We start from the raw sequence: 23,694 nt of genomic DNA, 5'->3' as shown, positions 1-23,694 counted from the left end.
TACCAAGTGGGGTATCATATGATAGGGCTTTACCTGTACATTCTAAAACAGATTTTTATTTATTTTTATGCATAATAGTTTTTGATTTATCGTCCAAAATGTTGGAAAAATACCCGAGTACGGAACCCTCAGTGCGCGAGTCTGACTCGCACGTGACCGTTTTTTTGCATATAATTTGGCATTTACTTGTTATTTAAAACACCTCAGCATCTACCAGATAAAGCGTCATTTGAGATAAAAATTGCTAGACCTTTACACAAAGGCGGATAATTAACTCTTTCCTTTATCACTATCATTAGCAGCTCGCTTGGTGGATTTTATACGCTGTAGCAATAGCTTCCAACTTTTTGTGTTCTAGATTAATGGCCCGATCCGAGTTTAAAGCATTAATTACAATTTACTTGAGAATTTACCTGCTTTCTGTTAAGATTTAGGTAACTCGAGCTATGTTATTTTATCTTTACTTGATCTGCTTTTTTCTGTGGATTTCTCTTCTTTTTCTTTTTTCTGTACATTTTTATTAGGTACCTACCTAATTGGAGTTTAGGGTTGTCGAAAGTTTTGAGCTACTTTTGCCTATCACTCATTTAATGTATTTTAGCGCCAACGGAAGCGTCTACATTAACTTTTAAATTGTAGATAAATTATAAAGCACTGTAAACTAGATTGTATCAATTTATTTTGGGATCCTAGGTACTGTTATTTAAGAAAAACTGGATGACCGCGAATTCATCCGCGTGGATTTAGGTTTTTAAAATCCCGTAGGAACTTTTGATTTTATAGGATTAGCCTATGTCCGTCCCCATGATCCCTTTAATAATCCCGTGTGATATTTTTGATCTTCCGGGACAGGAGCAATCTGCAAAATCTGATATTCTTGACCGACATACAAACTATTTCTGTTCCAAATTATGTCAAAATTAGTTAGATAGATGGGCCATGAAAAAATAACAGACAGACAGATACACTTTCGGTTTTATAATATTAGTATGCATTTGAAATGATATTTAAATTAACTAAGCCTAAAGCCGGTGTTAATGACCGCGACAAGGTGGCAGACCGCGAACTAAATCATCAGAAAAACCATTACGTGTTCCGACATATTATGGTTGCAGAACATAAAGCGGTTACGGTCTGCAGGTTATGTGTGTCGACTGTTGAGTTCGACACATCAAAGTACCCGCCCGGTTTACGACTCGAAGTGTGCTATGCGGGCCGAATTCGCCAATATTTCGCATTTCGTCCGTGAAGGAAACTAATATTTTTGACGTTTAACGGTCTCATGAACAAACGGGTAGGAAATATTTTTCAAAAGTCGTGCCAACCCTCGTCAAGGCTGGGGACGGAATGCTTATGGAATCGCAGCACGTCAGCGTTCGTCCTTACATCTATCACTTTTCTCGGATTTCGTTACATTTTGTAATATAATAAGGCCTTTATAAATGAAGTATTAGATGATGACCTGACATTACCCGTGTAGTTTTATTTGAATCCCGTTGGAGTTTTTTTTATTTTCTGGCATGAACTTATTCCATTTCATCACACCTACTTATGTTTGTCGGGACACAAGCTATTTCTGTGCTTTTTGTTCGATATCAAATAAAGGAAACACTTTCACATTAAAATATTAGTAGGTATGGATAATGACTTTTGGCCGTTTTCTGTGATAAAATATTTCTACTAAAGGAAAGCGTTACAGAAGCCATGCGTAGCTAGTGCAGATTAGTTGACAAATAAAAAGTTGACAAATTGCCAAATCGACTCATTATATTATGTGTAAAATATAGATGGATTCAAATAGCTTTCACTGCATCAGATACTTTTAATCTAAACGGTAGCCACTTCTTGAAATTGATAAATCTAACGTTAGAGCTTGCATAACCAGGCTGATTTTTTTTTTTTGCTTTCCACATTTCTAGGAAATAGAGTAAAAGAACTAGGTTAACGTGGAAATGTACCAAAGTAACTAGCCATGTTTATCTAATTAAAGCTTTCGGCAGCTACGCCGCCCACTTCAAACGTAAACCACGTAGAAGTAAGATATGCAGAAATGTAACACTTGTGGAAACGACGCCTTTTTAAAACGAATACCTCCCCAAGACGTGATATAAATCATTATACATTTTTGCCTTCTTAATGCTTTCTTGGCGGCTATGAAGTTTTGTCAGCAGAAAATACTTGAGTACTTCGGTAACATAGCAAGGAAAGACGTCACGCAGAAAAGCTCATGTCCACAGGAAGATCAACAAAAGAGGCTACGCAGCCATAGCCCGAGATGTTGGATCAGGTGGAAAAGTAAGATAAAGAGGGTATTATCAGCAAGAAGCCACGATCCTCAGCGATAAGGGAATGACGTGAGGAGGAGGAGAAATGTTTTCTTATGGTTAAAACTGTCTATCGTTCAGATATTAGTTGTTAAAATTCCAATTAAAACGAAGGGCATGTCATTGAGGCGTAATATGCAGTGTTATTTACTACGCACGCTTACGTTAGTAAACAAAACATAAACGTCTCTTATATTGGTAATTCGTGTTCATAATTCATTCACTTTGAAAAGCATAACGTAGCACACACAAATTATAAAGACGCAAGGATTTTGTAATACTACTTCGCGGTAACATAATTGCGAAACTCACATTATAATAATACTTCTTACAAAATTGTTACAACAATTATTACAGTATATTATATCGTAAACATTGCAGCATAATAATAGTAATTTGAGATGGAACCCATAACTTTTAATACTCGTAGTTATGAGCATTTCAAACGCTAAGTTACTGTTTTTTGACATAAAAATGTTATATAATTGATAAAATGTCAAACTTCTGATATGTTAACCATGGATGTAGGAAATAATAAAACTAAACATTTCCTAAGCATAAAAAGACGGCTGACTATTTGGTCGGTTTTGTAATAAAACATCTAAATAAGTATGATTTTCAGCCTTTAGACTTAAAATACCTCGTATGTTATATGTACGCCTTATCTGAATTCTTCCTGCTATTTTTTATTTATTTTAATAATAAAATGAATAATTTCATGGATTTTGACGAGCGAATAAGTTTGTCTTTACTTCGGAAAATGTCTGCCCCAGGGAACCATAGGCTTTGCGAATACCCTGGCCTATTAGCCAAATCATACTCAGCTTGCTTTATGTTTTCTCAAGTTATACAAATTCTGCTCTACTTTGAATATCTTTTGAATTAAAACTTTTTTAGGTGCAACTTGAGAATAGCTTCGGAAGTAGCGTTCGTGCGCCAATTCCATCCGACTTTAAAATGAACATCAAATATAACAGCTGTTTTGAGACCGCCATTTTTAATCGATATGTCTTATGATATCATGTAGTTAATAATTAGTATAATAAATCGTAATCTCTACTTGTACACATAATATAATAAAAAGCCTTTTGCGGGCCTCATTTTCAAACAAAAATGGAATTCTGCGTGCGTTTAGTTTCTACTTCACCTGTGAAGAAAGGTTATAACGCAATAATTTTGTTTGTTTTAGATTTGATAGTAAAGACGCTCTTAACATTATTATTTCCATAATACTATAATTATTACTTATATATTTGCAGATTTAATTAAATCATAAGTTCGTTTATGATCGATCTTTGAATTCTCGTATTATTTTAAATATTTTTTTTAACTAGAATTGCCTAAGTTTTGTATTTTGAAAGCATTCAGATGGAAATGATTATGTGGGGCGTCACTCATCGTTTCTTTGTATTAATTCGGTCATGTCTGGAAAGTTTGCTAAACTTACGTAGCGACTTTAGTTTCATACTAAAATATTAAAAATATATAATACTCTGCAAACATAGAAGCAACTTAGGATCTCACGCATAGTAATTATATTCTAAATTTCGTTGTAATTATATACATGGTGACATAATTATTGAGGAAGCAGTTTTTTTATAGATATGTGTGTATGTTTTACTTTTGGTTTTTTAATATTTTACTAAATTGACTCTGTTTCAATGGGTAAGCCTCTAATTTATATGTCATACAATTAATCGTCCTAGAGAAATGCTCTATAAATCATGGTAAAAGCCGAATAGGACGTTACTAAGAAATATAGAAATTATAAGCAAATAGACTGACAAAAGCGGGCTGCTACTTTGGTTTTTAGGTAGTTAGGTTCCTACTAGGTAGGTACATACATGTATTCACGAACAATGAATTTTCTTTATTTAATGAACTTAAACTGTTAACACTGTTCAAGTTGACGAGAATAATATGTTAACCTTTTATTAAAGGCATTCTAAGAAAGACTTCTTTGAAAGTTAAGCCTTAGGGAAGCAAAACAGAGTCTTTAACATTAAATTATAGAGAAAAAAGATTTTGTTTTCTAAAACATTGTTAGAGTAATTTTATACCAGGTTTTTATAGGCATCCTATGGCAGGCAACCCTGTTAAAGATGGATGTATAAGAGCATGTGTGACTTCGTCTGTGTTGGTGTTAGCGGGCGGGCGTGCTCTGCCTTTTTGCAGTGTTTTTTTTTTTTGTTAAAACTGACTGGAAAGCGCTCTAAAGGGGTGCCGTGCGTGTGTCGACGAGTGCCGGCACAGACGGGGTCCATACTTGTATAGTTTAACCAACTTGTTACAAATAACTACAAACTTGACATTGGCTAATCTTTGTAAAGCCAGACGAAAGAGAAAAAAAAAGGAGCATGTGTTTAGACATCCATTGTTGACATTGACACCCCGCGCACCCGCACGTCAACCGCGCTATCGACACCCCGATTGCCATGTCGACCTGTCGTGAACTATACTTATTCGTGGCGCGGACATTACCACTAAGATGTGTCCGCACTACCCTGTCACTTTTTTTTTTGTATGCACCACGATTAAAACAGTCATTCAAGAATTTTTGGAAAAATATTTTCTTCCACTCAAAATACCTAAAAACATTTTTACCGAATCAAAACTGCTACTTATAAATTTATAAAGCTGTCTAGAAGTGGATGAAAATATTTTCATTTTTGTAGGAAAAACTTAGGCTTCACTTTTGTTATTCATGGTTTGTTATCGGAAGTTTGCTCAAGTTTGTGTTATTTCTAAGCCCACTTTAACTTGATAATATTTTATTATTGAAAGCCACAGTCCAATCAACTAAAGTTAGATATTAATCTTAGAGGTATTACAAGTTACAATTTTCAAAATGTGGAGTATTTTGATCTTGGAAAAACACTGTATATGGATATTGAAGTTTTTTATTTTAATAAAAATAGCGAGCAAACGAGCAGGCGAGTTACGTGATTTAGTACCCATGACCATTTGCAGCATCAGAGGAACCGCTAAATGCGTTGCTGGTTTTCGAGGAATTTCTCCATTCGCCCCTAGAATAACTCCATGTTGAAATCTATTGGGAGTACCGCCCAAGATATATATATGTCACAGCCAAAGTAATAAATCCTGATATTATATATATTATCTAGTCATTATTTATAATGTCTACCCAATTTAGATAAACTGATAATTGACACAGAATTAATCACATTAACTAGCAATTTTATATAATTTCTTCGAAGACTTGGATGATGTAATAAAACAAGTAGGTACTTACAGGTAAATATTATAAAATTATATTTCAATTTGCCTTATGCATACCTAACTATATGTGTAGCAATATTATTTTTTGAGACTTATTTCGTGGTTTAATGACATAATTATGTATTATAACGGGTACATAGGTTAGGTTAGGTTAGGTTAGGTTAGGTTAGGTTAGGTTAGGTTAGGTTAGGTTAGGTTAGGTTAGGTTAGGTTAGGTTAGGTTAGGTTAGGTTAGGTTAGGTTAGGTTAGGTTCAAAGTTAGACCGTATTTATTACTTAGGCTAACTTTGAACCGCTATTATGAATAATATCCGGATAAAGTGATTAATTTATTACATTGTCTAGTCAATTTTGATATTATACATAATGACCAGTCATTATGTATAATAGCTATTTAATCACTATGACTGTAACATATATAAATATTTTTATTAGGTACCTTATGCAAAGCACTACCTATACATACACTTAAATACATACAAAAAGTAGTTTGGATTCTTTTAAAAAGTTTCTTTGAAACAAAACAAACAATATTGGTTTTCTCTTTTCAAAGCTGCATTGCAATGCTATAAAAAAGTTGTGAATAGTACCTTTAAGTTTGTAAGATCTTCCGTTTTGCATCAGGGATTATAAATATAACAAGTTGTCTGTTTCAATATTGAGTTGCGCAGCCATTCGCTGAGTGCATAGCAAACTTTTAAATCGTCTGCACTAGGGATGTTACTCGTGCTAAATAACTAAATTATATCGATAGCTTATGTAAGAGGAGATAATGGTATCGACAACTTTTTTTAAATTGTTAGGTAAGTATATAAGTCATCGTCGTCATTGCCTCAATCAATAGAGCACCACTGGTGATAAGGTATTTTGTAAGCTTCTCAACAGATGCAAATGCAATAGGGTAGTGAGATTTTACATCCCACAAACGTTGATTGTCTGCTGTAGCCTTAAAATAAAACTGACTTTCTTGAACCAAGTTTTATGACTATTTATTTACAAAAATGTTAGATGAGCTAGCAAATATTGGGCATTTGATTTAAACATAATATCACTCAAGCTACCTATTATAGGTGATAGTCACTACGAATCTGCGAAGGACGAGAAATTAGAACCTAAAGGACAGTTCTTTAGATTCTCAATTTCTCGTCCTTTATATTGTATGAATTGATATCCAGTTGACCCTAATATCTCATAAGTCATACTGAGATTTTCATAAGAAAGGCACTATTTGTGTCTCTGTTAGGGGGCGTTGCCAACTGTGATTTAGAGGTCTAGTTCAGATAGAAATATATTTGGGGTACCTTCTTTGGACAGGTTAATATAGGTTCAAGTATAAACGATTGCCCCAACCAATTTTTGTGTTCTATTAAGTTGGTTAAGAGAAGTTTTCCAAGCGTGCTCCTCAGCTTCTAAATACAAACATATTTAGTTGTCATCTTAATACTAATCAATCAAACTTAAAGCAATTTTGCAGAAAATTTGAATATTAACCAATCAAACTCAGACACATTTTGTAGATAAACGTTCTAGTAACAAATATCTGTGTCCATCCATAGCATGATTTCTTTTAAAAAAATGTGTAGTTTCAAACTAACAAAGGCTCAAAGATCCATAAGTCTTTGAATCCGTGTTAAAACTACACAATTTTACAGAAATCTGAAGAAATCAGAAAAAACCACAGAGACTATATAACTTCTAGAGCAATTTTATCTACAAAATTTCATTGCGTTTGATTCAAATGAGAATGAGAATGACGAACGAAAAATGACAAGTTTAACTAACGAAATCAGCGTATAGACACCGAGGGCCACGTATAGATAACAAAAAAGACAAGTAATATGACTGTCAACTTTCTAGCTGTCACTTATTTGGTTTTTATACATTCAGTAAAAACAGTTAAATTATTCAAAAACTATTGCTTATACATTATTAGTAAGTATTTCCGATGGCGTAAAGCATATTACGCCATTAAAATACTAACTAATAACGTTTTTGTCCTCATTATTTATGTATAAGTTGTGGTAATTAACAGAAGTTTCGACATTTCCGTTACGAATAGTTTAACCCACATCACTAGTGAGCATGCTACGGTAAACTCCGCGTCTTTAATGTGAATTTAACTTCGAGTTCTAAACTCTGAACTTGTGCTTGCCCCTTTCAAACGTTGCCTAATGTATACATTTTGTGGGCCTTGAAGCAAAATTCGGCGGTAGCCTTGGTATTAGAACAAATTAGCCTTTGACATTTTCAGTGTAAGCTTTTGTAGCTGATATTATCGATATAGCATTGCTCTATCGCAAATCGGATTATAATTAACGTTTTTTTGTTCTTAGCAACAACCCAGCTTTAATCGAATTTTTGCGTGAACTTGACTTGAGGTTTACCTTTCTACTCCGAAATTAAAATAATATCTAAGTGGTAAAATAGTTTTGTTAATGGTACTTTACACATTGTAAAAGCAAATTCAATAGAATAAAAGGTAATTATGTTATTAACCCCCGACCCAAAAAGAGGGGTGTTATAAGTTTGATGTGTGTATCTGTCTGTGGCATCGTAGCTCCTTTAAACTAATGAACTGATTTTAATTTAGTTTTTTTTTTTTTTTTTGTTGGAAAGGTGGCTTGGCTTGATCGAGAGTGTTCTTACCTATAATCCAAGAAAATCGGTTCAGCCGTTTGAAAGTTATCAGCTCTTTTCTATTTACTGTAACCTTCACATGTCGGGGGTGTTATAAATTTTTAGTTAACACTTGTTTAATAAACCTTATATCAATGTATAAGTCTAATTGCCAAACAATTTGACCAAGGTTCGAGCAGTTACGCACTCATCCGATCCGAATCCGTGAAAATACGGATATAAAACCGAGCGAACTCGGATATTACTTACGCATTAATCCGATCTTTGACCGAAATCCAAGCAAATCAATGGACATCTTTGATATTTCTGCGTCATATGTCCGACTTGAATCGGAGGCCCATCCGAGATACCTATTCTCACGGATAACGGAGAAAACTCGGATAACGGAAGTCGGAGCTAGTGCGTAAGCTACCATACAAATAATTCTATGACTACTTCGGGACGTACTTTCACAGATTCGGATCGGATGCAGTCAGTAATCGCCCTTACACTCTTCTTATGCTTAAGATTCTTTGCTTAGCACTTTTACTCATCTTTTATGGATTAGCTCGAGCTGATCCCTACTATTGCTCTTTAAAACAGACGCTGTGAAGGCATAGTAACAAAAAATCTCAAGTATGCTTTTTTCTGGAAATAATACAACTTTGAATTTTAAGTCTGCTTTTTTAAAGAAAGTAAATATTTTCTTTTTAACATGCTGTTCGATGTATTTCTCCGCTTTGTCAGATCTAATGAAATTGTTCCTTAATAAGCGTAATTAGTTTTTTGCTATTTCATTGAAATCAGAAACAGCTACTCCGTACAAAAATCGTATTCTATAAATCTGTCAAAGTTAATATGACACTGGATATCAAGTTGTAAGCAGAAACGAGTTGCAGTCCGCAATTTGTTTAGAACGACCCATCTTGTGCGTAGTATTTATTACATAGCAGTCGTTGACTCTCACCAAACTAGTTGGTACCAATTTTACTATTAAACTAGCTGATGCCCGCAGCTTCGCCCGCGTGGATTGGTCAGATCCCCTGCAGCATCAGGATTGAGGAGTTAGACTCCAAATTTTTTATGAAACAATGTCGCAAAGTTCCTCTATCGATTAAAAAAGAAATGACGCAAATCGGTTCAGAAATCTCGGAGATTTTGGTGTACATAGGTAGAAAAACGCAACTCCCTTTTTGAAAGTCGGTTAAAAAAGTAGCCTATTTTACGCCCTGGTCAATCCTCTACTTGCCTGTGAAAGTCCCGTCAAAATCGGTTCAGCCGTTCCAAAGATTAGCCTTTTCAAACAGACAGACAGACAGACAGACAGACAGACAGACAGACAGACAGACAGACAGACAGACAGACAGACAGACAAAAATTTTAAAAACGTGTGATTCAGTTATGGTATCGTTCAAATAACCATATGAGCTTAATATGAGGTAGTTATTTCGAAATTACAGACAGACACTCCAATTTTATTTATTAGTATAGATAACAAAAATACTTAATAATAATAAATTTAAAAAATTTAAGTTTTATAACAAATACTCCCAATGAAAACTTTGAAGTCACTGAAGTGTGTGAATTACCGCAAATGGACTAAGTTACGTTTACCAAAACAATATACATCAATATTACGTGTTTGAACATGGTTTGAACAGTGACATTATAAATCACTCGTGCGCGAGTATTATCAGCAAATGTCACGGCAATATTGTTTGGAATTCTGCGATCATCCGCAAAATTTTGTGTCAGCAAAGTTATATGTTTCATAAATGCCTCCAAGTACATAACTCCAAAATTACGGCAAATATCATGAAAATTATTTGGTTTATCTGTTTGATAAACCTAATAACGGTATCTTAAGCGAAACAATCAAAAATAATCTGTAGAGCCAATTTCTCCAATTACTTCTTACTCAAAATTTTACTAGAAAGCACAAGTGCGATATCATTGCATATGTAATAATATAATGTAATATAATAACAATATGCTAATTTTATAGCTTTCGTTTCACGTCTAGGATCTTCAGAACCAGAACAAATGGTTGGAGAAATCCCCAATAAAAGCGAATGACAATTTTCACGTTCTTTATATTTCTCAAACCATATCGTTATTTGCACAACAAAGAATTTCTTAAGATTAGGTACTTGAAAATATCCTGTTTACAATTCAGCTTTTTAACTATTCCAAACAATGGAAGTTGTGTTTGACAGCTAAGAAAATGTTTATGTAAACTATAATCAAACAGAAATGTACAGATTGCCGTTTAAAAGATTTTCAAGCTGCTGGATTTCAATTTAATAGCTGTTTTTAGCGGGACGTTTAGATGTAAATAAAATTTGGTAGCGGTTCAATTAAAAGTCTCATTGAATTCAGAGAACTTTTTATTCTGCTTTTCAAATCTCCCGTTTCCTGTCTCCTAATTCAATATTCTATTTTATCCCTAAATAGACTTCTTTTACTTATTTTATAGGTACTCTTTTGTAACCTAATTTACGAATTTCAGTACAATTTGCTACATTTTAGGTTACTTTAATTTTTTAATGTTACTTTATTAATCAAATTTTATTTGAATATAAAAATTAAATATTTTATTTTATTTTATTTGTTTTATAAGCGTAGTTAAGTAAAATACCTTTTATATCTCTACATATAGGTACGCGTATAAAACATAGGTATTTCTTAGATAATATGTGTATTACAAAGCATAAATAATAATTACTCAAACTAGCTGAATTAGAAAGACTAGATAATCTTTTGCACAATAATTTTTGGCTGAGCTCGTAAACTGTGTTCACACAATGGGAACGTCCCACGCCACAAAATCTCTCTTTGTGATTGTTAATTTGTTTTTTAGATTTGTGTTCAGCCGAATGAACTAGATACGAACATCACAGTGAATTAATTAATTCTTTTATTTTCAAACAAATTAATCGCCTCTATAACGCTAAACTATATTAAAGTGCTGAAGATTGATAAGATTGATATTCATTACAATGAATTTTTTTCTATAATAATTTATCCTCTTTCTATATTGGCTTTTTTTAACTCTCTTTATACAACCCCAACTGTCTTATTTATGTGGTTTATGTACGTATGCTTAGTGTTACATATCTTACATCTATGATCTATCTCGCCTTCAGTCATATTGCTTTGTTTAAGTATCGTTCCCGTTCTATTTTCAGAAGTTTTTATTATGATCACTATAATAACGTTACACACTGCGCAACGGAACTTAATGAATGGGGTACTGTTATATTTGCCCCTTTGTTTCTATTCTCATAGTAGAACATGTGAAACCACGGGAAGCTACGCGGCAATTTATTTTATTTATAGGTTCACTTTTTCTAGTAGAACTTACTACATATTTACATTGTTTTTTTTAACTTGCATTTTCTGCTTTATATTTTGCTATAATTAAAACTTTTGTAATTAAATCTCTATTCTGACGTTGTTTATACAGTATACCTACATACATTCATTAGTAGTAGGTACTATAACTGACTGACAAACAACACACAGCCTAAACAGGTGAACTTAGAGATTTAAAAGGAGGACCTATTCTTTGAGTACCCTAAAGAAGAATTTTTAATAAATTTCAAGTCCAACGGCATCTTTCAAAAACTTAAATCGCCGTGGATGAAGTAAAAAGATACGAGTTTTCTTACAAACTACCGCTGATCCTTATAAAAATTATACATTGCTGATACGTTGAATTCATGTTTGTACAGTGCATTGTGTAGAAACCACGATATACCTAGGTTATAAGAAGTTTTTAAATTTTTCTCAGAAAAAGTGCAAGTTTATTGCACTTGTTAGCATACAAGATAGCAATCATGTTGCGATGTGAAAACATAAACAAGTGTCGTGGCTAAAATCGTGAATAGACTGCTAAAGTTTTTAGACATTCTACTGCCAAGTTTGCTGAACAAGGGTTAGGACGTACTTACCTATTCTATTGTAAGTAGCTGGTAGCAACATAATCGTTATAAAATTCTTAAAAAGTTCAAATATTTTTGTGAAGAAACCAATGAACTGGTGATTTAATTTACTATTCACTTAAATATACTATATTTCACTTAAAAAATGTACATAGAATTATACATAGAACTATGTATTGATAATAAATAGACAATTTTTATAAAAACTCAAAGAATATTAGTAATGACTAGCTGTGCCCGCGACTTCGTTCGCGTGGAATAGTGACCGCGCTTTATATTATAGCCACGGACTCTCAGGCGCGCGTGATTCTTTAAATTGACATAACTTTTTAACCCCCGACCCAAAAAGAGGGGTGTTATAAGTTTGACGTGTGTATCTGTGTATCTGTGTATCTGTGTATCTGTGTATCTGTGTATCTGTGTATCTGTGTATCTGTGTATCTGTGTATCTGTGTATCGGTGTATCTGTGTATCTGTGTATCTGTCTGTGGCCTCGTAGCGCCTAAACGAATGAACCGATTTTAATTTAGTTTTTTTTGTTTTATTTATGAACCGATTGACATGAAATAAACACTAAATGCTAAGTGAAGCTTACTATAATATATTAGTGAAAACCGTATCTAAATCGAATAAGCCGTTTCTGAGATTAGCGTGCACAAACACACAGACAAACAGACAAACAGACAAAAAAAAATTAATTACAATTTCGGGTTCGGCATCGATATAATAACAACCCCTGCTACTTTTTTTTTATATATTTCCATTGTACAGACACCACTTTTCTACAATTTTATTATATGTATAGATTTAATGGTACTTGTACAATGACATGTCAGTCACATGTATGAATGAATTTTACGGGCTTTCAGCTTTTATGAAAAACCTCATGACCTATTTATATGCTGAAAGGATATGAATTTTGCTTTCCTCTGAAATCTCTTTTTTGAATGGCTTGGTATCTTATTCTAAAGAAAATTTTCTGCGAGCCTTAGCTTTAACTTGAAGCATAAAATTACATTGTTTTTACTAGAGACTATTATATTGACCTAGCCCTATCTTTATTGTATTAAATGAAAAAATCAATTAACATGATATACCTAAAGATAATATCATCCGCATATTTATCTTTAATCTTTAGTATCCTACTAAAGTAACAAAAATATAAAACCGTATAATATCTATCTATCAAGGTCGCGTTTCACACCCTGTACTTTGAAGATGGTACTTGATCAATGAGCACCCTATTGTTTCCTAATCCCTTACATAACGTCGTCCCACAGGAGGTAGGTACTGTTACAAATATTTCAGACTACAAGTTATTGTGTTATCGATTTCATCGATTAATCAAAATCCAAAAACGAATAAAAGTGTAGACTCTGTCGTTATCAGAATCATTAGGTAGGAAAATAAAAATACATACGACACCATACATACACTGTAAGTAAAAAAACCGGCCAAGTGCAAGTCAGACTCGCGCACTGAGGGTTCCGTACTCGGAACAGACAGACAGACAGACTACAAAGTGATACTTTAAGGGTTCCGTTTTTCCTTTTGAGGAACGGAACCCTAAAAAACCGGTCAAGTGTGAGTTGGATTCGCACACGAATGGATCCGTCGTACAAGATAGTTTAACACTTTTATGTGCAACACTGCAAGTTAATGACGAACGGCACCTTTTTATATGTGATTTGAAACTAATATTTATGCTCGTGAACACATTTTTTTTTTTTGTGATGTAACTACAAATTCACGGTTTTCGAATTTTTTCTTTCACTTGTGCTTAAATAAGACCCACATAACCTGACCAATTTCATGATTGTAGGTCAACGGGAAGTACCCTATAGGTTATCATTGACAAACAGGACAACCAGATAGACAACGAAGTGATCCTATAACGTTTCCTTTTTTCCTTTTGACATACGAAACCCTAGAGAGAAAATGAAAACCATAAGTATAATTAAGTAATTATTGTAAATGCTGTTTCGACTCGGGCGCTAGTAGTTGTGTATAAATTTGAACGCGTGTTTGAATAATTATAATGTGTAATGAGACGAAGATAATGATAAAACAATACATATATGAATACAAGAATAACGACTGTGAAACAATGCATTACAAACTCTAATCTGAATAAAACAATGTAGGTAAGTCGTTATATTGCAGGCCTACTGAGATAGTGGTGTTAGCAATAAAATAAACATAATCTAAGGTATTAACAACAACAATAAAACTGCGATTTGTTCAAAATTTCTTTTGATTTGATAGATTCATTAAAAGGAACAGGTTTTTTTATAGAAATAGTAGACAGCACTGAAAACTTAGTATTTGTCCCTATCGACACGAACGCATACGTCCCTTTGTACTAAAAGGAGACGTCCCTTACACTTCGCTACACCCTCAGACAGGCTTACATCCCTGAGCTTACTAGAGTAGGTAGTATAAAATTTTGATGATTTTTTTAAATTTATAGACTAGCGCTTAGCCAAGTGCTAGTCTATAAATCCAAACCTATTGACTAAAAAATCAGACCCATTGGCAAGCATAATGCACACTTTCTTCAATTCGAAAATTATAATGTTATTAAAGTTTCGAAATAATTTCTTTTTAACACGTTCCTCTTCTATATTTAGTTACGAGGTACTATCAATGATATTTTTATTTATTTGATATCATTGGGTACCATATCATTAGTTGTCTTCTGTGTTATATCTATTTTTGCTGTAGGTGTACATTTAAAGGTTTTAATTATGATCAATGTTACTTAAGAGTCGAGACCTTTGCACATCTGCAGTTGTAAGTATAGCAATGGATTGATACCTATATTTTAAAACCCTAAGGCACTAATATGCATTACGGACTAATGGACTTAATTATTTAATGATATTAACTATAGATAGTGCGTCGCTCTGAAACCCGAGTAATGCTAATGTATCATTTCATTACGTAACGTGACTAACTATAGGTAGCTACTTAAGTTTTTTAATTCATTTATTATTCTTTTAAAGTTGCATTGTTGTATTCTTACCGTCAAGGTCAGTTTGTATATAAACTTCGGATCGTATAAGCCGGACAGAAGAACTCACAATCAGACTCAAAATCCGATACCATTAGATGAGCATGTAAAGGAAAACGTGCACGCTTTTGTTTTAACAATCACAGCAATTTCCAGCATCAGTTTTGGGTAACTGAGTGCGTCAAAGGAAAACACAACAATCAACATACACACGCGGCTATGTTAATTAGCAGCGCGACGCGATCAACGACTATTAGAAGGCGCACAAAAAACAGCATAACATAGTTTCAAGGTTTCGAATTTTTAACAACACATTCCATTTATGCAATAGACACTCTTTCAAATAAATTCCACTGAGGATAAATTTTAATACCGGAAAGGTTCTGAACGACAGCGGCACCCGTCGACGTGCTCTTAAGCGGTACTAATCGCTAATCGGACGTTATCGGAAAATATATGAAGCAGGTAGGTGACATTTCGTAGGCATGTGCCTCTTGCGATGTGCGGAGGGCGCGCCGCGGGAGGCAGCGCGCTCACTCGCGGTTAAGAGAGGACTGTGGGTGCGTTCCGCTACGTAGAGAGGGCCATGAGCGGAGCGCACGGCGGGCAGCGGAGCGGGCTGGAGCGGCTTGACCACTGGAGCGGAGCGGACGCGAACGTCGAGTGGCCAGTCCGCCTCGCTGACGAGGAAACGCACCGACCTGGATCATCCCCCGCTCGTAAATAACCTAAATCGCTCCAGCGATCGTCATCTCCAGTCGTTTGTTTGTTCATTTGCTGCTCTAACGACACGACCTATTGTAGCTCAACCTTTACCTTTATCAGGAAAATATCAGCTCGCCCTTTGCTAATAAACATAATCTCCTAGTAATATGTGCTACGTTTTTGTATTTATCGTTGTTAGGAAACAAAATACACCTACAGTAAAGTTATAACATGTAAAAGTTTAGCAACTTTCTCTGGGTAGGAAAGTTGTAGCTGTTCGCTCGTCTTACCTACCTATAGTACGCGACAGGTCGAGAAGGCAATCGGGGTGGAGACGCCAGGCACACCCACACAGACAGCGCGCTAAGCCGGTGCGGGATAGCGTGGATGTAGGTACGGGGCTTCCCACCGCCTCATACCCCGATTGCCTTCTCGACCTGTCGCGTACTATACCTATAAAATATATATATATATATATATATATATACCATTTAATGTAAAAATCTCACCAAAATACATCTCGTACAATTTTTAATGCAGGTTACTAATAGACTATACCAGTATATTCTTATGCCGACCGCACTTTGGATGCGTTTTCGTGCGAATTTCGTGTTCGCACGAGTCAAATTGTTTATTATACGTTCACGTACGATACAAATTCGCATTCAAAGTGCTGTTGAACCATAGGCTGAGATCTATAAACAGTACTTTGAGTTTGCTCAGACTTCACTTAGAGTTAAAACAAGGCAGATTTACGTCAGAGATATCTTCCTTTGTTCCTTGTTTGTCTAAGTCTGAGAAAAGTCAAATTACGCTCAATAGATCTCCTCTTAATAGAGATAGTCCGATACCTTTGGCGTTGAAAGGTGAAGCATAATAAGTGCAAATTAACGTACGTCGGAAGCCTTACACCGCAACTCGACGTTTCGATAACGTAGAAGTGTGTGTTTACAAGGCTTTGATAACGATGAAGTACCTACCTACCGCAAAAAGTGTTCTTGTTAAACACGTGTTAATGTTATGTCACTGTGTCAATTACAATGATTGTTATAAAGTAGGTACTATATAATGTCTGCAACTTGATCCACATGTATTTAGTTTCTTTTTAATCCCATGCTGGGTACTCTTTGATTTTTCGAGATATAAATTATTTATATATCAAAATCGGTTCAGGTTGAGCCGTGAAAAGTAACAGTCACCTAACACCTTTACGTACGCACCTTCACAATATTAGAATGGCTTAATTGTGTTTAATTCATCCAAGCTTGATTAACTTGTTTAGAAATAACTGTAGGTCCTACTAATTTCTAAGCACTAGGACTTCAAGAGACTACAATGCTATACAGATTAGCAGACCTGCTTTGGCTTCACCTTTACACTAGTATTACTAACTAATACTTATTTATTTTGTCCCGAAAGCCCAAATAGGTACCAATATTCATTACATAAATATATAAATAAATCTTTATTATCTTAACAAAACAGTGTTTACAAACTTTAGTGTGAGGCCGTGCCTCCTGATATAACTTGAAAAGTGACGGACCTTCATACACATTTTCAGCTTCTGTTGAACCTCCTTAGGGGTTTAATTTATGACGTAGGTAAAGATAATATTATCCAAGAAGAATATAATAAGTTAAGTATTATGGCCATTGTAATAGTATATTTGAATTTAAACATAATCATGAACTCACACGTTATAGGTTGGTACGTTATAATTTTAAAGATAGGTGTAAATAAACTTAAACAATACCTACCTGTAGTATATTCATTTATTGGTACTTAATTTTCTTCCAATCACACTAGATGATACAAATGATAATAAAGTTAACTGCGTATCAAAATGCACATTCTATTTTATACCTTACTCATTAAACTTAAGGTTCAAGAACGAACAAAGGGATCGACCTTTTAAGACTATTCAAATAGGTATTGCAATTAAGTACTTAGCTCACGTACCTACTATTTATATAATTAGAACAATGAGCAGTTTGTAATTAAGGTACTAAAATTTTATCGTGACTTTGTCCGTTTATTGTTTTAAATTATGCGCCTCATAATAACTCCTAATAAATCAAGTATTCTACCTTGTTTTATTAACCAACGGTCTAAAACAGTTCTTCGTTCCACGATTGATGTTATGTGATTGTTTGAGTCTCTAGAGACTAAACTTACCATAGACTAACCATAGAGTCTAAACAAAAATCGTGAAGTGATAGGAAACTGAACTCAGAATTCTATATTACATTGTTACCTGCAATACCATATATCGGGTACCGGAAACCGTCTAAGGCTATATGGCCCGGGATCGAAACCTTGTTAGTAAAATAAGCTATCACCGCCTTGTTAGTAAAATATTATGGTACAATCGGGATATATGTCAAAAATAAAGTCTTCCAAAATTCGTAAAATCCAGCCGCTGTTAGCATAGAGATAGTATAAACAATAGAGGTAGTCATAGGTTGTTGCCGCTCTTGTACATCCATGTGTCAACTAGGTATTGTTATCTCGGTCTATTTCAGGGAACCTCCGTTCGGGTGAAAGCGATAGCTCATATAAGTCTGGCAACAACGCACTGTATGTGTAACTGGTGACAGTAGTTGTCAGCATTTGGAGACAAAACATTGGGATTTGATGCAGCGTTTTTATAAAATTTTAAAAATCACAAAAGTCTGGATTAAAATTAAGATAAAAACTAAAAACCAAATGTGTGACGCTGTGTTTTGTGCCTCCAGATATGAGAAAGAAGGCGTCCAAGTTCCTGAATTGCCTTTTCATAGGTAAGTCTTTAATAACTATTTCATCGATACCAACCGCGACTTTTATTCCGAAAATCGCTAAAAATCAAAGATTTACATGTTATAAGTGTAATTATTTCGTGTAATACTGACAAAAATCACGTTTTACAGCGCAATTTAATTTTAATTTATGAATTATTTTAGGCATCATTTGTAGTGATGTGTACACACTTTATCGATAAAATCAAATTTGTCTTTTATCGTATAAATAACATTTGCTTACTTTTGTAGATTTCCAAAATGTCCTGAATTTAGAACTGCGTGGATCAGGGCCATAAAACGAAAAAACTGGGAGACAAAGGAATATTCTCGTCTATGCTCCAAACATTTCGAAGAGTCTTGTTATACATATTTCTGGTTTAAAAATAAATAAATTGAAATCAGATGCAATACCAACTATATTTGAAGGATATCTTATATACCATCAACCAGTAAGCACTAAGCACTTTCAAATTGTATGTAGGTACCTATCCACTAATAAATATATAGTAATATTACACTTTTCTTTATTTGACAATAGTTAAACAAAAAGGGACCAACAATTATTTTTCAGGATTGAGGTACAAGTGAGTTTAAATAATTTCTCATGTTTTACTGATGTTTTCTTAAATTTTATTATCATCGTAAGGAATTTTGCATTTTTAACTAGTAACAGCAAGACATAAATAAATTCATTTAATTTCAGGTTATACAAAAACGAAAACCACTTCGAGAGCTGGCTAATAATAAAACAAAAGGAAGGTTTTGAACATTTTCCTCAGTCAGTTTTCAATGTCTAGCTCTCTATAATTTTGTTGACCTAGAATTCTTGACGTTTAAAGAGCTTTCTATTTTATAATAGAGCAAGATCCCAGAAGCACCAGAACGTATTTACTTATTTTCTGAGAAATGGCCAATTTACAGGTATCAGCTGCTAAAGGTACATAATTAAAACATATGAGTGTAGATTTTATGTATGTATATTTTACAGAAGATTGTAAATAATTAATATTCAATGCTGCCAGAAACTTTCCGTCTCAAAAAATAACATTGCAAGTACATAAAATATGTCTACGTTAATAGTAATACCTAATACGTAATAAATTGATTTAAATTATTTGAAAAGTGTTTCATTTTACTTTTGTTTTTACTGAATATATAATCGTCCGCGTGGATTTATGTTTTTAAAAATCCCGTGAGTAATCTTTAATTTTCTGAAGTAAAAAGTTGTCAATTTCCAGAACGTAAGCTATCTCTGTACATATACAAATCGGTACAACGGATGGGCTTTTAAGAATCCCATGGGAACTCTTTGATTTTTTCGGGATAAAAGTAGCCTATGCCCACTCTTAGAGAGTAAACTAACTCTGTACCAAATTTCATCAAAATCGGTTAAACTACTGGGCCGTGAAAAGCTAACAGACAGACTGAGATACACTTTCGTATTTATAATATTAGTATGGATAAGTATATATTGCATGTAGTCCGTCGTAGTAACATAGAAAATTAATTATGATGTGGTATCGATATACCCAAATTCGCCGTCCCAGCCCTAGATGGTGCACACAGTGACAAAATGACTTACGCACACAAAAATAATTGACACGCATTTTCAGTTTATTATCGGTCCATAGTTATAATACGTCCATGGCTGTTAGTTTTAAGTTTGCGAACCATTTTAAATTATCGATTCAACTAAAAAAGTACGTCAAATTACGTCAAACGTTTTTGACATCACATCTATGTATTTCATTCGAGCTCCCTTGCTAAGCAAGCGTTTAGACGTTTGATAAAAAGTCGCTGATTTGACTAGTACCAAGTGATCGTCCCCATTCTTATATGCGGCTAGATTTAGTTCAAAGAACTCGATGGTTCCATTATCCACGCTACTAAGTCTGGCGTGAAATCGCAGATCTCACATTATCATTTTATCCATAAGAAAAACATGGAGAGTTGTTGCACTATATTATATACCTACATGCATCATGTATATATGCATTCATACTTGATGGAATTTTTGAAAATTGTGAGGGGTGAAATTCCCAAAAATCTTGAAACACGTACTATTTCTTCATTTTTGAATCTCCGAATAGATCCCAAAAAAGAACTGGAAAAATTACGAATTTTCACACAAACTTTTGACCACTATTAACTATCAAGTATTTATCAAGCGTCGCCATAAGAGTGCCTAGAGGCGCCCAAACCATAGACTTCTAGAAAACTTCGAGAAAACTGACAAACTTCCAGGAAGGACAAGATGTCTAGACAATCAGCAATCCATCTAACAGTAAAGATATAGATTAAATGCTTTCGCTTCACCTGAAACTACTAGTACCTACCTGTACCTATAAATCAGATAAAAGGCAAGGCAGCCAAGCTTAACATGACTTACATTCTTCTTTCCTCTCCAACGAAGCGTAAAGTTTGTATTTACGTAAAACAGTAGTGTATCGGATTCCACTTCCAGGAGGTGATCGCTGATGATTATAACTTGCAAGACCCGTGCAGTTCACGCAATGCATTTTTAAATAGGCATTGACAATTCGTGGGATATTCGGTCAAATCAACCGCACCGACAAAATATTGTACAACACCTACTTTTATGGACGACATCAGCATTATTTTCGAGATTTGTAGGCATTAGACTTATCAATAAGGTTCCCTGTCAACTGATGTGGAACGGAGCGGATGCGTTTAGTCGACCAATCAGATTTATTGAGGATATGATTATTTTTAATTAATTCATCTTTAAAAAATCTGATTGGTCAACTTATTATAATTATATGTATAAAATGATCCCGTCATCCATCACTAACCTGATTGGTCTGCTTAACGCACCCATACCAGAAATTTTACGCCTTTCAAAAAGTGATTTGCCTGATTAGTAAAAAGTAGCTAGAAGTGGTCACTCCAACTGGTGACGAATGACCATCAAATGGAAACAGTAGACATACTAAACGGTAATTTCGTTCTCCAGTAGGTAATTCATTACTTTCTTCACTCGCAACCTAATTAATAGGTAGCAAGCAGTACGTACGAAGGTATCTACTCAGACTTGTTCCCTAACATATTATGCTCAAGTAACTTTTACGTATGGCTGGCTGCTTATGCGTAGACAACAAAGCCCCTACTCGAAATGTACCTACTACCTTCAGTTCCTATAATTACTGGCTCAAATAGACTACAAAGTAAAATTCATTATATTTTCAATAAAATGTGAAAGTTTTGTCTGTTTTTTCAATGCTTAGCCGTTGAACCAATGGTGATGGAATGTAGCACAGAGTAAGTATATACTATAGTATATTATACACATCGCGGAGACGAACATAATATATGATATATACCTCTGAAAACATCTTTGTTTCATTGTTTGGCAAGATATTCTACAAAACAAATTCCCACAAAGTCGCGGGCGGGTTAAATTTCAGTAAAAAGTTTAAGCACAATCAGCTTTTTAGTCAAAAAAAGAGCAAGCTTTTGACAGGCCTTTATTGTATCAAACAAGTTTATGTAAAGTCACAAAAGATTCAAACAACAAAGAAAATTAGGTACATAATCCGCGAGAAAATCCGCAAATCGCATAATTTATTTCCACTCGAGCGAACAACGTTGATTAATATCCAAAGCATTCCAAACATAAGCATTCCGCGCGTGACGCTGATAAATTGTTAGATAAAATATACGAACCATAATAATCAGCAATTTGGACACATCAATAACGAAATAAAGTGAATATTTCGTGATGGAAATGGAATTTGACATGCGCATGTTATTTACAGTAAGTATACATATTCAAAACTTTAAAACGAAAACTTAACTTTATAAATGCGAAAGTGTGTCTGTCTCTCTGTCTTCTAGCTTTTCACAAATATCATGATTCTAGGTCAACGGGAAGTACCCTATAGGTTTCTTGACGGACGGACAGACGGACGGACGGACAGACAGACAGACGACAAAGTGATCCTATAAGGGTTCCGTTTTTCCTTTTGAGGTACAGAACCCTAAAAAGCAATTACTTAACCTATTACTAAGACAATTACGTGGACGGAATAATTTTTATATAGATAGACCAATGTTTCGTACAGTTTTCATCTAAGTATTTATCTTTTTTTTAATGTTTTTGCGAACGAGGCCCTAAACCAACATACCTACTTAGTCGTAACTTACGATGCAAAACGTTACTGCTTTGACTATTATTAGTTTTGCCTGTTTGTTCCGCTCATATACCTAATATTTACAAGTATAACAAATTAGAAATTTAAACACATTTTTTCTACTACAGGTAGGTACGAACAATAAAACGTAGGTACTTAACAATTTCTTTCATCTACTTTAATTTTACTTTTGAAAGAGAGTTCATTATAATAATATTATGTTCTCCTATATTTGAAGTTATCGTACGCCGTAGGTACGGTCCACCACACTATCACCATCTATGTTTGTCAAATCCAAATCCTGACTTAATCCAGGATAGGATTTTCTTTAAATACCTACTTACCGACGCAAAGATGACACTTCTGCAACTCTTACCTGAAAACAACAAAAAAAAAATTATTTACGAGTTACAACAAATTAACTTAAAAACTTTAATAATACCCACCAAGACGTAGATTATTGAAGAATATAATAAAACTTCGCCAAGGTTCTATTAATATATTAATTATTCATCTTGTAATATTCTATGCTTTGTACGCAAAATATAAATTCAAACTGGACAGATGGGTAACTCCTCACAATTTAGTTAGTTGTAGACAAAAGCATGCATCAGTAGGTACCATATAATTTCACAATAATACCATACCATCTAGATTATCTAATTAAATAAGTCGTCTCTTAAGTCTTCTCTTAATTGAGACTTGACTTACCAAAGAAAACTTGACTTACGAAAGTAATTTTACCTACCTACTAGTGAAATAAACGTACCTACAGTTAAATTAATGCTAATGGCCAGGAATAATTAAACCGTTTATGTTCAACGCTCAGTTTTACTGAAGGGAATATCAAATTCGCCTGTCTTGAAATTGTAGAACACTAAATTTCACCTATAAATAAATAATAAATAGACGACCCATCGA

The 23,694-nt window shown here is 34.1% G+C and overlaps 1 protein-coding gene across 5 annotated transcripts in view; it reads right to left on the bottom strand.

Moving 5' to 3' along the window:
- LOC123866919 (cAMP-specific 3',5'-cyclic phosphodiesterase) overlaps positions 1–23,694 on the bottom strand; it is a 600,070-nt gene that overhangs the window by 392,317 nt on the left and 184,059 nt on the right. For 2 of the 5 annotated variants that reach the window (XM_045908708.1, XM_045908709.1), the window contains exon 1: positions 15,511–15,682. The exons of the other annotated variants lie outside the window; for them this stretch is intronic. The gene's annotated coding sequence lies outside the window, so the exon portion shown is untranslated. Of the gene's footprint in view, positions 1–15,510; positions 15,683–23,694 lie in introns of those variants that run through there. 5 annotated transcript variants of the gene reach the window in all.

The sequence above is a fragment of the Maniola jurtina genome, chromosome 7, assembly GCF_905333055.1.
Source record: "Maniola jurtina chromosome 7, ilManJurt1.1, whole genome shotgun sequence".
NCBI lineage: Eukaryota > Metazoa > Arthropoda > Insecta > Lepidoptera > Nymphalidae > Maniola > Maniola jurtina.
This window is presented reverse-complemented; position numbering and strand designations above follow the sequence as displayed.